The sequence below is a fragment of the Vombatus ursinus genome, unplaced genomic scaffold (genome assembly GCF_900497805.2).
Source record: "Vombatus ursinus unplaced genomic scaffold, bare-nosed wombat genome assembly UNPS02014841.1, whole genome shotgun sequence".
Lineage (NCBI taxonomy): Eukaryota > Metazoa > Chordata > Mammalia > Diprotodontia > Vombatidae > Vombatus > Vombatus ursinus.
The window spans coordinates 38,890,572-38,905,266 of NW_020954619.1; the positions used below are offsets into that span (position 1 = coordinate 38,890,572).

Consider the following 14,695-nt stretch of genomic DNA (forward strand, 5'->3'; position numbering starts at 1 on the left):
AGCCAAATCAGATAAGCTCTCTGAGCCTCAGTTTCCTCATCTGTAAAATGGATACAATAATTCAAATACTACTTACCTCATATGGAGAGCCTAAATAAAATACTCCATGTAAAGTGTAACTTTAAGATGCAAATTTAAATATGAATTACTACTCACTTTAATACTTCAAGGACATGGTTTCAGGAAACCCTCTTAATGTCTCAATAAGTTTCTATTATTGAAAAAATAATCATCACCTAGTGGCTAACCTTCTAGTTATGAATCAGATTGGTCTTCTGACAACAGATGCACCCACACTATTGGTTTTTATACTTTTATTTCTATGACAGCTGATGCCCCAATAGCCTAGCCTTTGAGACCCAATGTTACCTCCATACCTCAGTAAGCAACTGAAATTCAGTTTCAGTGGAGAGAGTTATTATTATAGCACAGTACCTTAAACAAAGCAGGTGCTTAATAAAGCCTTAATAAAGCATTTTCTAGGCATTCTGGAAAAAAGATAGATTAAAAACCTTAAGTAAAGAATAGGTGCTCAATAGACATTCATGTAATGAATAAGGAACTAAAGTTTACTGAGGAAATTTTTTTAATGATGAAAATTCCTTCATACTTTCTGAGTATAATGGCATTACCTATATGAAAGGATAGTTTTTGCTAACAGACAACTTTTTTTTTTTTTGGTGAGGCAATCCGGGTTAAGTGACTTGCCCAGAGTCACACAGCTAGTAAGTATCAAGTGTCTAAGGCCAGATAACAGACAACTTCTAAGCTGCAAAATGTATATATGTAGCTATGACAAAAAATAATAAAGTAAACCTTTAGTGATTAGTTCATTTGAATTCATCTCAATTTTTAAAAATTAAACTAAGCCTTTCCATACTTGCACAAATCAAAAAAACCTCACCACTTTTTCTTCTTCCCAGATTTTGTGAACTTGATGACCCCTATTTCATATGCCACTGTACCTCAGCATATAATAGTGTATCTAGTCTCATGGCTCCTTATCTGCTGATTTCATTTGTCAATCCATCAAGGAAAGTTTCCTATATCACTTGTACAGTGATTCTTTATCCATCTTCAAATTTAATTCTCAACTTCCCTCCTATACTTATATCTTATCCTACCACAAAGATCTGAAGCCATCAAAGCAACTTCCCCTTCTCCTGCACATCTCACCAATTTTCCCACAGACACAGCTCTCTTACCTATGGAGGGGGCTTTGGCTTTCTACTCTACCATCTAGTCATAAAGCAGCTGTGTTTTTGTTGTTGTTGTTCTCTAATGCTTTCTAATCATACTGTATTATTTGGCCTCAAACAGGTTTTAATGCTTTCTAATATTAAATGAATCTAGGAACAGAACCATAAGTACTCCAAAAGATTGTTCTCTTGATCCTTTTATTCCTCTGAGCAAGAAAGAATTTTCCACACTAGGACTTCACAGAAGATGGAAATAACTCTGCTGACTGTTACAATTGGCTTAGCCAAGGTCACCCTGAAGTGACTGTGGACTGACTTTAAGCAAGTCACATAACCTCTCCATGTCTGTTTACTCACATCCAGAATGAGGGATTGAGCTCAATATAACAGATCTGGAGGCTCTTTTGTAACTTCATATCTCAAGTTTCCATTAGATCTAAGCAAAATGTAGTATATCCTAATAATACTTATTATCTACTCTGTTTTCTTTTTTTTCCTTCAGTACACAGTATGGTGGAATGAGAACTGCACTAGGAGTTAAGATCTGAGTTCTAGTTTCAATTCTACCACTAGCTAGCTATGTGACAATCTTTATGGGCTTTAGTTTACTCATCTATAAAATGTTCCTTTCCAACTCCAAGATTCTCTAAGATCACTTAGATGATCACTTCTATGGCTATAAGTCTATTTAATTTCACCTTTGTTACTAGAATATTAAGTAGCTCCATCTACATTCAATACTAGAAGGATTTGATCATTCCTTCCCCTGTCAAAGATCAAAATCCCAATGACGTCTTCAAGAGTTGCTGAAGCCAAAAATAATTTATTCTTTGGTAGTCAAATGAGACACTCTGACTTTAAGTAGCCTGATCCTCAGAAAACAGATTCCTATTCACTAGGCCCCTAGAAAAAGACTTTTGAGTTTGATAGGACCTATCAAAGCTTGCTTTTTGCAGGCATAACCTTCAAGAACCATGGTCACTTCAAAGTCATAATGAGGCATCACAGTAGGAATTTAGTGATTGATCACAGGATTAAAGACCTAGAATTAGAAGGTACTTCAAAGGCCATCTAATACAACTTACCCATTTCACAGAAAAAGATACAGGTCCATTGAAGTTAAGTGACTTGTCCAAGGTCACATAGATAATATAAGCATCAGAGGTTAAGAATAAACTATGAGCCAACTTACTTTAAGTGTGCTACATATATTCCAGCGTTTATTACAGGATAGGACAAACACCTATCAAGTTATGATATATGTTCTTCAGACAGACAAATGAAATGTTGACATAATGTTAAACTCCCAACTGAGCTAGTAGAAAGTATAAAAAATATTGCATTTGATGGAAATATTTCTAAGGGCAGTGAGCTCAAAAGAAATCTATCTATAAAATTTGGGATTAAAAAAGTATGGCATTTTATATTCAGTTGTCAAGAGTTGGTCAGATTGGAGGGCATGACCTGAATCTCAAAAAGAAAGAGAGAGGCTTTAAAGAAATAAAGTACAACTTAAATAGTGGAAGGAAGTATTATTCAGTGTTCATGGCTTGGCCGTACCAATACAATAAAAAATATCATACCGCAAAGTTCACTTGCAGTTTCAGTGCTGTACCAATCAAACTATCAAAAGGAAACTTTACAGAACTTGAAAAAATAGCAACAAAATTCATTGGAAGATCAAAAAAATCTAGAATATCAAAGAAAATAATGAAAAAAGGTAGAATAAAAGGCAGAATAGCACTTCCAGACCTCAAACTATATTATAAAGGAGCAGTTATCAAAATCATTTGGTATTGGTCAAAATACAAAGAAGTAGATCAATTTGTACGAACTAGAAACGGGAGAGTCAGAAACAATGGAACTCAACAAAAGAAAGAATTCCCTATTTGATTAAAAAACTGCTGAGAAAATTAGAAAGTAGTCTGGCAAGGGGTTGCTAGGTGGCGCAGTGGATAGAGCACTGGCCCTGAAGTCAGGAGGACCTGAGTTCAAATTCGGTCTCAGACCAAACACTTGACACTTACTAACTGTATGACCTTGGGCAAGTCACTTAACCCCAATTGCCTAAAAACAAAAAAGGAAAAGAAAAAAAAGAATTAAAAAAAAAGTAGTCTGGCAGAAATTGGTCTTAGACTAATAAATTTGAAATGGATAAGTGACATTAATAGAGAGCTGAACTTAAGAGTCAGAAAACCTGAGTTTGAATCCTGCTTTAGATATTACTAGCTGTAAAGTGTAAAGTGCGAATAATTATAGCACCCACCTCTCAGAGATTTTGTGAGAATCAAAGGAGAACATACATAAAAGCACTTGGCAAATCTTAAAGCACAATACAAATGCTGGCTATTATTTTTTAAATATTATTTGCTAATTGGGGATAGATTTCTAAGAAGGATGAGGGAAAGGATAAATTGGAGAAATCCTGGTGATGGAAAAACAAAAGATATAAATAAAATGTATTTTTTTAAAGATAAAAGCTAAGAGTGTCCATAATATCAAATAATTGTAATTAATTTGCACTATAGAAAGACAATAAAAAATTTACATCTCCAAATTGTTTTCCCTAAAACAACAAGAATGAGGAGGGTGTACTGTTATCCCCATTTTGAAGATGAAGAACTTGAGAAGTGTAGTGAGTCACTCAAGTTCACACAGGTAGTGAGGAGTAGAGGGAGGATTTTAAAATAGGCCTCCCTACTCTAAGTCCAGAGCTCTTTCCACTATATCACATGACCTGTCTGAACTCAAGTTTGGACAGAAGTTATCAATCACAATAACAGGAATTAATAATGATTAAATAAATCAATCAACCAACATATATTTAACACATACCAAGGGACAAGCTCTGAGCTTGATGTTGAGAATACAAATACCAAGAATGAAACAATTCCTGTTGCCAAGAAGCTTATGCTTCATCTTAGAAGAGTCTGTTCACATCTGCATAAAAAAGAGAGCAGATGTTTCACGTGGAGGGGGAAATGTAAAAGTTAAAATCAAAGCATGGGAAGTGGATCTGTACAATAAAAAACAAAAAAGAAAACAAACAAACAAAAAAAAAACTCACTATCCTAGCACAATAAAGCTGGTGGGACTAGAATCCCCAAAGAACAAAGAAGAATACAATTTATGGAAGCAAGAAAGAAAAGAAATAAAAAAGGTAAAAGGATGGCACTATTTTTCTGCCTTTAGAGCACACACAACATTCCTTCATACCAAGGAGATAACAATGAACAATTTTCTAAAATATAGTGATGCTTTTACTGGCAAGCCCCAGGAATTCATCAAAAAATCTACTTGTGATTCAAATTTAGCTTGTATGTCACCAAACACTTTTCGTCTTCAAAATGGAGCAAAATGAAGGAAACCACACACAAGGCCACATAAGTCTAAAAAAAGGAATACAAACACATAGAGATACTTTAAGATAATTACTCTTAAACTGTCACTTTTAAAGAGGTAAAAGAAGCAGGTAGCCTGAAATGTGAAGCAAATTCAAAAATGCCCAGTGCTAGGCCTCAATTTTTAAATGATTCTAAGGTGACAAAGTAGGAATGGGATTTGATATTAAGCCTGATCTCCAGTACAATGTGCTTGTTAACATCTGTATTTGCAAAAAATCCATAATGGATTTCCACAAATACAAATCTCACAAGTACTATGACAACAACAAATCTTCAAAGTCTGAAAATGTAGCCTTACAAACAGCACAAGATAATCTTGTCCCTACTAAGGAGTGTAGTCATAAGACTCCAACTGACAAGCTCTGTTCACACATTACTACAAACTCTAAATACCCTTTAAATGTCCCTTGCCTCCCTAGAAAAATAGTAAGAGGACATTTTTTTCTCTAAAAATATTTAGACAATCTAAACCCAAGCACAAATGTAGACTCATTCTAACACTCATTCCAGCATTGCCATCAATTAACTTGTGATCAGTAGGTTAAAGGAATGTCAAGAAACTACAGAAATGAGAGTCATTGATAGTCAAGCCGATATTTCTGAAGAGAAGAGAATGGGGGAAGAAAGGGTGCTGAAAAAGATGATTTTTGGTACCTCGTCTTGTCTGCCTAGAATATATTCTTGCACACATTACATATAATTTCTAATTACCATCCACTAGTATTAAAAGCAGGGCTCGTTGTTATAACAAGGACTTTTGTGGTCTTTCACACTTGCACCTTTTCTCTATTATTTTAGAGAAACTTGGGCAGTATGATGAAATGGAAAAAATAGTGGATTTAGAGACAAAGGACATGAATCTGCTACTTACCACCTGTGTGTCCTTGAGAAAGTCACTTGTGCTCTCTAGATCTCAATTTCATTATCAGTAAGATAAGCAGGTTCAATGCAATAAACATTTATTAACACTAGAAGCACCAGGTACATCAACTAAAAGTTTCATTATAACTTTATTTTCTCTCTATTTTCTTTGCCCAAGGAATAAAAAGTAAAAATGCACGTCAACTGACACAGTTTGGTCTTTTGGGGTATCCTTAAATTCTGGTACTTCTAGTGTCAAATATCTACTATGTACAAGGTTCTATGCTACATACTGGAAATAGACAAAATGGAACGTTTCTAATGGCCAGGAGTTTATACTCTACTGAAGAAATGCAAAATATACACAGATGAGTAAATTCAAAGTGATTTCAAGAGGAAGAGAGTGCTAACAACTGGGAAGAATTGGGCCTTGAATAGGGGATGTTACCAAAGCTGTGCTTTGAAAGAAACTAGGGATTTAAAAAAGGTAGAGGTAGGAAACGGACACATTCAAGAAATGTAGGACCAACCTTTTAAAAAATCTAGATGCAAGTAACAATCAGCAGGCTAATGTGAATGAATGAAATAAGAAGAGAAAAGTAAGTGTCAGCCAAATAGTAGAGGCATTTATATAAGAGGCTGAGAAGACTGGATTTTATTCTAGAGGGAATACAAAGCTATTGAAGTTTTTTGAGGAGAAAGGTAATGATATGGCTAGATCTTTCTTTGTTTAGGAATACAATTTGGAACCTATGAGAGGAAGGACTGCAAAGGAAGAGACTGAAACAACAGGCCCAAATGTGGAAGCTACAAGTTACTTATAATCCAGAAATAATAATCCAGAAAAAAGTTACAAGGGCCTGAGCTAGATTAGAAGCTATGAAAGTGAAGACTATGGAGGGATACAAGAGATACTGTAGAAGAAAAATCTACAAGACTTTGGCAACTGAATAAATATGAGAACTGAGGAAGAGGAAAGACTCACAGATAACTTCAAATATGCGAACCTGGGTAACCAGAAAGGCGGTGGTGCCCTTAACAGAAATAAGGAAGGTGTTTTTGTTATTTATTTGATTGGAAGGAAGGGGAGAAATACTGAATTTCTTTTGGAAATACTGAGTTTGAAATGCTGTTGGGACTTTCTGGTGGAAATGTTCAGCAGGAAGTTGGTTATGCGGCACTAGAGTTTAGGCTAGGTGATCCCTAGAGGCCCTTCTACGGCTAAGTCTACAATCCTATGTACCACTAGTTGATAATGTCAATCTGCAAAATGATGGAAAGCTGTTTATAATGCAGATTTATTACTCTAGTAACTAGTTATGTGTCCTTAATTCATTTTTACTTCACTAACTCTCAGATTCCTCCTATGTAAAATGAAGGAGTTGACCAGTGGACAAATGGTCATAGGATTTGAACAAATAATTCTCCAAAAAGTAACTGCAAAATATTAACAACCATATAAAAAACTGCTCTGATAATAAGAAAAATGCAGTTCAAAACACACATCTAGCAACTGGCAAAGATGACAAAAGATAGAAACAGTATATATTGGGAGGACTGCAAAAAGACACAAATATACCCATTAGAACACAAGCTCCTTGTGAGTAGTGATGTTTCATTCTTTGTATGTTTATCCCCAGCATCTAGCAAAATACCTGGCACATAGCAGATACTTAAAAAATGTTTTTTGCTTGATTAATTATTCAATAGTCTTGGTAAAACCGTGAAGTGACTCAAACATTCTGAAAAATAACGTTAAATTATGATAAGAAATTGACTAAAATTTCCCAACCCTTTGACCCAAAGATTCCACTGCTAGGCATATACCACAAGACAGCCAAAGATAAAAACAAAGGTCTCATATACAACAAAATATTTATTGCAGAACCTTTTGTGTTAGTAAAGAACTGGAAGCAAAGTAGGTGACCATCAATTGGCAAATGGCTAAACACAATGTGGTATATGACTATAATGTCACTGAGCACGTAAATATGAAGAATTCAAACAAACATAGGAAGAGTTATATGAATTGATTGATGCAGGGTGAAGTAAGCAGAACGAAGAAAATAATATACACAATAACAACAATGTAAATGTAACAAACACAAAAAATGAAACTGAACAGTATGTAATTTTAGTGACTAGAAAATACACTTCTCTTCCTTTTTTGTAAAGACGGAAGGCTGTGGGTGAGAGAAATTATATATACTATCAAACAGTAGATGTGTTGGTTGATTCTGAACTACTTTTCCCCTTCTTTTATTACTTTTTGTTACAAATAAGGGAGAGAAAAGGGATATGTTTGGAATGAAAATTATCTAAAAACAAAAGATATCAATTTTTCAAATTAAAGTATTAATAATTAATAATTATTATATTATTGTATAATATATAATTGTTATAATAATAAGCATTAGTAATTAATAATAATTCCTTCCAGCTCTAACACTCAATAAGTTAATGAAGCACTTTCTTCAAAGAGAGGCTTGAAGAAGAGACTAAAATAAATTTGCTTACAAAAAAACTTTTTTAAATTACACATCTCTTGTGCTTTTTCCAATGAAAAACTAATGTTTACATTAAGGAAAGTGGTGGATATGCTTTTAAACCAAATCATCTGTTAACAGGTGAAATCCATTTTTCAGACCTGCAACTACTAACAGAACAAAGCAGAAATCATAAGATGTTGTAGATGTGCAGGAGGAAAGCTTCTAAAGCATCTAAAGTACTAATAACTAACTGACCTCACATTTAGACAACACTACCACCTCTGAATATGGCCCTGGTGGACTTATTCCCATTTAAAAGGACCTATGGACCATAAATGCATCAGGAGTGTGAAAAGCAGCAGAGGGAGGGTAAGTTGAGGAAAAGAGACCATTCCTCTGCTTAGGAAAGTTTGGTCAGTAAATTTTCTGCCATCTGTTTGCATCTTCTTCAGTCTAACTCCAAGGTCTGTAATGGGACACTTTGAAATAGATTTGGTTGCCCCATTTTTTTCTCCCTTCCCCAACTTTAGTCTCAGACAGAGAATAGGGGATAACATAAAAAATACTCAAAAAAAAAAAAAGGAAAAATTCTATTTCCATAACTTGCCTACAAAAGTTAGGGAGGTTGTGGATCTAATAGAAAGACTATTATTTAGAATTGATCTGGGTTAAATCCTGGCTCTCCTATTTACTAACCTATGTAATATGTAAACAAATAACTTCACCAATCCGGGCTTCAATTTCCTCAATTGTAAAAGGAGGGAACTGGATTTCTAAACTCCCTTTCAGCTACAAATACCATAATATCATAAATTTCAGTTTAGAGAGGCAAGAAAAGTTAGAGAGGAGTAGTTAAGAGTAAGTAAAGTAGGTAGTCAGCCATATAGCACAATTTTTACAACGCAAGGAAGTCTTCCCCACCACACACACACCAAATCTCTCTCAATGATCTCTGGAATTCATGAATGACATTCTTCTAGGCCATATCATTCTTTCCCTTCTAAAAAAAATGGAAATGCTCGTGGTGGTATAAAACAAGAGAGGAAGGAAGGCAGAGACTAGAAGTAAGCAAAGACAATTTCAAATCATTTGAAAATTTCCCAGAACTGGCCCTGAGGACAATAATAAACAATCTTTTCCTGGCACCTCAAAGGATCAAATTACTCTTTAAATTACTCTATTCTATACAATCACCCAATTTTGGTTTCCTTAGTGGACTTTTATCATTTTTCTTGATCTCAGGAAAAAGTCATCATTCTTTCTACAAAACAATGCCTCAAGCTCTTACTTTCATTTCTTTTTCACTGAAATTCATATGTCCTTTGTCTAGTCTTTTCAATAACCTCAAACTGATCAAACCTAATTTTATTAGGCCATTTGGTCATTTGAAGGACTTCAACAGTCCTTGTTTCTTAATAATTCTTCTCTAAGAACAGCCTCTATCCTGTCATTCCCTTTTCAGTGACATAAGCCTTTTCATTGATCATCATCACTGGAGCAGTTAATAAGGTCAAATTCAGGGCCTTCTCCTTCCATCAAAGCTGAGCTATTCTGCTGTTTCCAGCAGGAGTGAGGGAAGGGGGGACCCAACATAATAATAATTTCTTACATTTGTACAGCCTTTAACAATTAACAAATTGCTTCCATATATATTGTCTCCTTGATGCACACAATAACTCTATAAGGTATAGAGGACAGATGAGGAAATTAAGGGTCAAAGAGGTTAGTCACCTGGCTTATCCAAGCTCGTACCTAGATCTACCCAAAAACCTTAAACTTTTATCGTCTGGTTTCTGGTCCAGTGCTTTTGATCACGAGATTTAGAATTGTAAGGGTCTTCTGAGATTATCTAATCCAACTTTTCCATTTTATAGGTAAGGAAACAGAGATAAAAAGAGAGTAAATGACTGGCCAACATTAGCTAGGAAGCAAGTGAAAGGATCCAATTCTTTAAAAAAAAAAAATTCCAAAGGATTTTCCATTATATTATCCTGTCTCTCAAAGACTTAGAACATGACTATGTTAAATCATTAAGAAAAAATACACACTAATGGCTTATAAACTTATAAAACTTACTAAAAAGTCTTCAATTTAAGATTCATTTCAACTATTTCCAAGTCATTTTCCCTTCTCTCTGTATATTTTCTATCACTCTGTAACTATTAGTCTAAGTGTCAGTTTGTAAGAAGAAAAACAGCACTGCCTCATGAAAGGGGAGCCCCAGAAGGAAAGGAATAGCAGAAATTCAAGATGCTGCTGCTATTTCTAGTTAGAAAGTTGGCTGATTGAGAGAGCCACAGGTAAAATTAAGAGCACAGAAGATAAAGCAGCTCATCTCACAAAGAAAGGTCAGGCAACTGTGACAGTTTTTGAAATTTCTAGAAGAAGGCATGGCCTAATTAAGCAGTAAGGATTCAGGTGCCAAGCATTTTCTGGGGAATTAATGACTGCCTGGGAGGAGTTGATGGCCTGAGGTAAAGCCAGGGGCCATTAACCCCAACCAGCCAGTCATTAATTCCCCAGGAAAAGCCTTGTGCCACTATTACAAACTTAAATTGTAGAGATAGAGGGGGAAGGACTAAGGAGTTTCACTAGAGGTGATGCAGTTTCGATGATTATATGTAGTGGCACCTGTGTGGTGTGCCTGCACATTAACCAATGTGAATACCCTTCGTGGCATCACACTGCTTTCTGGTCTGGTTTGGCTAGAGAGAAAGAGCTCCAAAACTAACCCAAATACAGGAAACCAAAGTCTGTAGAGCCACCTACAACAAGCCCCAGATTCCATTCCATTCAATATCAATTATCATATTTTATGATTTATCATAAGGTACCAATTATCAAATTAACCTGCTATGTGAAAAAGCACTATAACAGACACTGCAGACGCAAAGACAGAAGAAATGGCTTTTGACTTTAAGAAACTTACATTCTACAGCACCAATAAATGAATGCAAGATAATCTGAAGAAGAAAACATTAATTGCAGGGAATGAAAGAAGACTCCTCTAAACAATGTGAAATCTTTTGTGAATGTGTCCCAAGTGACATCTTTGAAGCTACATCATTCCATCATATGTTGCAACACTTCTGCTTCCCCAATTAAAAAAAGAAAGTTATACAGTATATCACATGCGTACACATGCACATATATCATATATTCAGATGATAACTATTTATCAAATGAATCAGTTCACAACCCAAGATGCAATCATAAAAAGGTCTCTCTGAGAAGCCAAAATAGGTGTCAAAGTCCATGCATCAAATTTTATTCACTTTCTGAAGGAAAACCTCGAAGGCCCTTCCTCTATATAAGCTATTTACTCATATATAGTCCAAAAAGTCCAAAAAAAGCTTGGACTTAGAAACAAGAGATACTAGCTGTTACAGAGAAGCACACTGACAGCAGTGATAAATGACACAAGGAAGAAAACAGAAAGCAAATATAATAACCGAGTCTGAATCCTGACTGTGTTACTTATTCTATTTGGGCCTCAATTCCCTCTTCTGTAAAATGAAAGAACTGGTCTCCAAAACCTCTATGATCTCTTCCAGTTTTAAAATAATTATCCTATTATCTGAAAAAGCCCAACATTTTGGGGCCATTTAGTATGGGCCTGGATACCTTAAAAGATCCTGAGAGCATCACTGTATTACAATACATTATAGGAACTGATGTTCAAGATCATAACCTTGAATCATCAAGAAATGTACACTTTCCATACACTAGGTTTAAGAAGGCAAGCAAATATTCATTTTAGATAGATTTCCAATTAAAAAAATGACTAAAAAGTTTTTGAAAAGTGTGGGTAAAAAGGTAAAAACTCAACTATTCAAATAATTCAACTACTAATTATATCCAAAAATGTATTTATTAAGCTATCTCTAACAACACACAAATACATGAATTCAAAAATAAAAAATGTCACAGAATCACACAATTTGAATACCAAAAAAAAGAACTAAGAGAGCCATAATAGGTTCATAGAATTTAGAACCGAAAGGAAGCTTAGGTATTAGCTCCTAGCACAAGGCCTGTACTAGAACGACCAGGTGTATAAACTGATGCAAAAATATTATAATTTTGCTTTAAAACAATTTTAATCCTACTATCTCTATTTTCTTTGGCTAATACATTAAAAAAAAACCATCAACAGACTCAACTTGGTCCTTCAGGGTACTCTTAAATTCCAGTCTTCTAGTGTTAATAAATGTTTGCTGATTAATCTAGTCCAAAACCCTCATTTTGATTGAAGAAACTGAATGTCAAGCAACATCAAACTAATCTGTAACAAAATTAAATTTATCAAATTTTTATTTTGTTTTAAGAATTTCACAACACTTTAAGATAGGAGTCCTGAGGTACTGGAAATCAAGGTTGGAAATTACTCCTCTAAAGAGGAAACTTAGAGTGACTGACCTCAAGGTTGGGTTGGCAACACCAGGAACACCAGTTTTTGGGGCCCTAAAAGCTCAAGAGTGAGGCAAAATGAAAGAAAAGAGGTTGGAATATTACTTACACATTAAAATCTTCCAAGAAATAATATCTTTGAAAGAACTTTGAAAAGTATGAATCAGTTATAAAATGCTTTACTATCAATAAAACGCAATCTGAAGAATGAGGAAAGGCCACTCTTAGATTTTAACTGAAAGTGACAAGAGGACCTGAAGCCTAAGAATAAAGTCTAAAAAATCATCTTGGATAATTCAGGATTTCATTGAGACAGTTGTTTTAAAGATATCAGAAATAAGCCACCTCAACAAAATAAAAGTAAATCACTAACTTGTCTGCTGTATGTGGAGATGTTAGGGAGTGAGATGTGTGATGGACAAGCTGGAAATGACTTAGGTATTATCTACATCAGGAGGCAGAGGTCCTGAGTTTGATTCTCAGCTCTGCTACTTGCTACCTAAGTGATCTTGGGCAAATCATTTGACCTCTTGTTTGATAATTGAAAAAAGTAAGAGAGTAACGATTATTTCATTCTCCTTATTTATATCTTGAATGTCCAGCACAATTGTACATAACAAATAAAGTCTGAGGATCATAGATTTAGAATCTGAAACGACCTTAAAGGTCATTAAGTCAAAGTCCTTATTTTTGAAGTGAAGAAACTGAGGCACAGAGAGGCCAAATGACTTGCCCATGGTCACATAGCTAGAAAGTAGCTGAGATAGGATTTGAACTAAGGTCTTCCTGACTCTTAAGCCCAGCTCTCTATCTATTATGCCACCAAGCTCCCTCAAATGTTTGCTGCCAGACTGATCAACTCACAACTGTCAGCTGATGAAGACATAGCATGATTCTCATGATGCTAATTCTTCCGACATGTGGTCACTCTCCTGTATCTCTTAGTGGTGTTTATTCTTCAACAGCCCCAAATTTGCCATACTCTAGATTTCACCATAACCCATAGGAGCTCTACCTCTATGATACAGAAGTTTAAAATGTCTTTATTTGATCTCCTTTCCTTCTATTTCTTCTATGCTTTTTTACTCCTAAACCTATTCTTCATCTTGTGACCACTGGGGACTCATTCTATCCCCCTTTCTCACTTCATAACACCTGCTCATGCCTTGCTTTCTTTCCTTTAAAATCACAACCCTATAGTCCACCAGTTCAACTGCACACTCTACTCAACTATGAGATTCCTTGCTCCCTTGTCAAATCACTGTTCATACTTTGCCAAACCACAGCTGAGGAAGCTAGTGGTACAGTGGAAAGAGCACTGAGCCTAGAATCTGAAACACCTGACGTCAAATCTGACCTCAGAAATTCAGATACTGAGCAGCCATGTGATGCTGGACAATTCACTTAATCTGTTTCCTTAATTTCCTCAATTGTAAAAGGGGGATAATAATAGCATATACCTTACAGGGGTGTTGTGACAATCAATTGAAATAATGTTTAAAAAAAAAGCACTTAGTACAGTGACTGATACAGAGTGGGTGCTATATAAATGCTTATTCCCTCCCCCCAACCCTGGGTTGAAAGAAGCTTTCATCCACCCTCTCTGCTCCTATATTTGTACAACTGAAAGATGTCACACAACTATGCCAGTTAGCATGTTTCATAAAAAAATTGTATGTTCCCTAATCTCAATTGGATTTTCACAAATGCACTGTAATCTTTTATTCTTTTCTGACTGAATATCACACAGCCCATAATGTCTGAATTTTTTTCTTATCAAGACTCTTAAGCTATCAACTTTAAAAGAAAATAGAAACTGTTACTGTAAGCTTCCTCTCTCCCTTATCCTACATCCTCAAACCACTCAAAATCATCTCCCATTCTCTCTTCCACCATCCCATCTCTGACCAAGAGATGACCCTTCTCTGCTTGTGCTCTTGATCCTACCCCCTCAGATCTCTATTGATTATCTCCTCTTTCTCCCTCTCTACAGGCTCCTTGCTTGTTATCTACAGATATGCCCATCCATAAAACATCTTCATTTGGCTTTAATCCCTGCAAGCTATCATCCTATATCCCTTTCAAAGCCAAACTCCTAGAAAAACCCATCAATAACTGTTGCCTCTACTTCCCCCTTAAGGCTCACTTCCTAACCCCTTAACATATGACTTTTAACCTCATCATTCAATCCTTCAACAATTTAATTGCTAAGTCCAATGGCCTTCTTGACCTCTCTGCAGCATGTGATACTATCAACCACCCCCTGTTTCAGACACATTCTCTACCTTGTGTTTTCAAGAAATTGCCCTTTCTTGATTCTCCTGTCTCCTTT

At 35.4% G+C, this 14,695-nt stretch overlaps 1 protein-coding gene across 2 annotated transcripts in view; it reads right to left on the reverse strand.

Moving 5' to 3' along the window:
- The window catches only part of EIPR1 (EARP complex and GARP complex interacting protein 1), a 202,336-nt gene that overhangs the window by 170,219 nt on the left and 17,422 nt on the right, over positions 1-14,695 (reverse strand). The gene's annotated exons all lie outside the window — the stretch shown is intronic.